A 3,525-nucleotide genomic window follows, 5' to 3' on the forward strand; every position below is an offset into this window, starting at 1 on the left:
AACCCACCGGAGAGAAAATCGAATAAGCGAGAGCTCAGACAGTTATCACCCGAGAGCAGCGTGTGCCATTTTCGGTTCCCAAACCAGTTTTGGGGCATCGATGGCCGGTTCCCTATGGTGCCTCAATTTTTTTCAGGGTATCGGATCACCTAGAAGCACCGATGCCCCAACTCGGTGTCCAGATTACTTTTTTAGGACACCAGTGTTTTTTTCAAGTTTGGGGCACATGGTATACGTGATTTTTCATGCACTGTCACTGAAGTCTAATAAGTCACTCATCCAGAGATCCGTCGATCTTGTGCATCCAGCCAGCAACAATGCGTCGCCTGCGCTTCTTCCCTAATAAATCTTGTGCAGATGATGGTTGACGAATTGTATTCAAAATTGTAAAGTATGAGTGTCCATAATACCAAATTCATATACAGTACACAATACTTAATATGTCTCCTGTGCACCGTTAGGGCTGAGTAGTTGGGGAGTGAAAAAACAGGAAAAGTTGCTACATAGTAGTACATAGTTTAGCACATCTACTCATACGATCCAGTACATACAGTAAAGTCAAAATGAGACGACTCCAAGCTTAGACCCATTTCGTCTACTCATAGTAGTACGTACTACGTAGTAGTATATATTTTTCTTAGCTGTTGTAACCATCGACTTTTAAAAAAAATATATAACCATCGATTTTATTTTGAATCTTGCATACCAAAAGTTTAATGCCATCACTAGTCGTATGGAGTAAGCCATCGCAAGAGAAAACGGCAGCGAACGTTGTAACTAGCTATCTCTTCGGCTCGATGGCAGTTGCACGAGTAGTTGTATATGTACCTTTGAGTACCCGGAGTCGCTGTCCTGTCGACGGCTGGCAGGTCCGGCGAGGACAAGCCATCTCGCTGACCTTGTCTTCTCTCCTCTGTGCAAGCTACAACTATGGTGCTGATCTACGCCGGCGCCGGTGAGCAATGTCACCTATAGTTTCTGGCTGTAGCAGTGCAATCTTTACTATTAAATGGGAGTTGGTCGTTTGACACTCAACGCACTTTGATGGTCGTTATTGGGAGCCTGCTATTCGTTTGATCAAAATCCGGCGATACAGGATGGCTGTAGGTACATCGTGGCTAGCTAATTACTCTTCCGTGCCACCGATAAGTCAAAAGATATCGGTTCAGAATATGCCATGCAAGAGAAAGGGGAAGCAACGCCCCGACCTACTCCCGTGGCAAAGGTGCCGCCGCCGCCACCGCTCCTCCGCCCCAGCAGCCTTCCCGCCGCCATTTTCCCGTCTACACGTCTCCGTCTCTCCTCGCATCATCTTCCCCGATTGAACGGCGCATCCGCCCAACACCTCCTCTGGGGTCTTCCCCATCACATCCCCTTTACTGATGGATCCCGGATAGGGAGCCCCTGATGGAGGGCGAGAAGGCCGACCTGGAAGGCACGCCGCCATCAAGGAGTCGGCGGCGGGCGAGTACAAGGAGGAGGGCAACCAGTTCGTCGAGATGGGCCACAAGCACTTCACCTTCAAGGAGTCGGCGGCGTGCGAGTACACCAAGGCCATCACCCAGATGGGTGCCCTCTCCTTCCTGAACCCCGACAGTTCCGTCCTCCTCGCCAACCGCACGCACGTTACCCTCATTTAATCATCAGATTTGGTGTAGGGGCCCTCCCTTAATGTGTGGATTTGTGTACGTAGGCGCACTACCCGGTGGCGAAGGCCGCGCTTGTTCTCGACTTGTTGATAGAGGCGGAGTCCTTCTCCCGGCGGGGGTTCGAGCAGGAGGAGCCAAAGAAACTTCTCGCGAGCAATTCCATCAAAGGGACAAGGTTAACCATGTCGTCTACACCGCAAAGGTCTCTTTTGTTCCAAATTAGGAGTTCAGCATTGCCTTATTGCTGTATGTGTAATTGATTGAGTTAGATGCATATAGGATCTAGCTACTGCTCTACAGAGGGGAAGCTGAGGGCTGAGGCTGAGGAAGGCAGCGTTCCAGGAGCTCACTTGAGTAAACAAGCCGAAGCTGTATCAGCTGTGGTGCTCCACTGCCCAGTGGTTCTCCTGCTCTACCCGGACGTCATGTCGAGTGACTTCATTGAGGATTTTTCCGGAGACTGATCCAATGTCATATCCTTGAAAAGTTACATCATCCTCTTTCTTGTATTACGTACACAAATGTGTGAAAATATTAGTACTTTACATGGTTTCCTAGAATCCATCTTGCCCTTAACTATCAAACATGTTCTCGGCAAGTTTGTGCAAGTGTTCTAGCTATAATTTCGCTTCCAGTTATATTCTTGAGCATGACTATTTTTCTACCTCTGTGCATTATTATCCGCTATGTATACCGAACTGAAGTATGCTTTCTTTGTTATTTTGTTTAATAGATTTTGTGCCTCCTCCGCTTGAAATCTCGGCAACCCATTACTGAGAGGGGAGGTCGTTGCCCCAGGTCCCCAAACGGCTGTGGCTAGCTATTCTTTCATCGCAATCCGCCGAAATCCCCATCGGAGGTGAACGAGCTTCACTTTTTTTTTGTCGGTTCTTGATCGCATCCTGCTACCGTGCACCAAGTTCTTGACCTCTCTTAGTTTTCTGATCCTGAGCGTCACGGCGCCCGTGCGGTTCTTGATCCAGGGTGCGTACCGGGGACTTGCCAATGCAGCCGAAAGCGCGGCCTCTGCGGGAGACCTCCATGTCGGTGGCGTCCGGGCGGCCGGTGTCATTGCTGCCGCACAAGATGGCCAACATGCACGGCCACTACCGCATCAATAAGAAACTACGTAGGGGCAGTTCAGCACCACGTACCAGTGCATGCCCAAGAAGAACAGTGACAAGCCCGCGTGCAAGTCCATCCCCACTCTGCATCAGCTGGTTGGAGCATACGCGGGCCGAGCCTGCCATATCAGCTTGGCAAAACTAAGTCGATTTCCCCTCTAAAGCCAAACTCTCAATGATCTGTATAGCAACTGCCAACTTATAGGTTTAAAAAATATGACAGCCATAACCCATCATAGTACTGGAAACTTAGCCAAAAAGAAAATAGAATAACAAGCCCCCATTGATGTATGTCCATATAATGCAGAAATCTTCGGAATAATTAGCTAGCTGGGACTCTGGAGACATTCTCAAGGCTCTGCACATGCATTATTCTGAAGTTTGTATTCTTTCCCTATGCAATACATTACCACATATATTTTGATACCAACAACATTACTTGCTCCTTAAACCTTGATGCTAGACAAATTAAGTTTAGATGTCTTTCATATGTTATGGGAATCATGATACCATCCGATTACCTCAGTTATCAAGGACAGTTGCTTAGGTAGGTTGCCATCATATAATCTAAGCTTAATTTCATTCATTGTGAATTTTCAGCTATGAAGGCAACATCGACCTCCAAATAGGGAAGCAAGAGAAGCAACACTTAATAATCATTATTATATTTGCCCTGCTTGGAGTATTGACTGTTAGTTGCAGTTCCCCTCTGTTGCTATGCGTTAGCATGGAAAACCATCAAGAAAAACTCA

The 3,525-nt window shown here is 47.6% G+C and overlaps 1 pseudogene; it reads left to right on the top strand.

The window, feature by feature from the left end:
* The first annotated feature begins 1,334 nt into the window (after positions 1–1,334).
* LOC127319618 (uncharacterized) lies at positions 1,335–2,113 on the top strand (annotated as a pseudogene).
* Positions 2,114–3,525: the final 1,412 nt, after the last annotated feature.

Source organism: Lolium perenne, chromosome 5 (genome assembly GCF_019359855.2).
Source record: "Lolium perenne isolate Kyuss_39 chromosome 5, Kyuss_2.0, whole genome shotgun sequence".
NCBI classification, from domain to species: domain Eukaryota; kingdom Viridiplantae; phylum Streptophyta; class Magnoliopsida; order Poales; family Poaceae; genus Lolium; species Lolium perenne.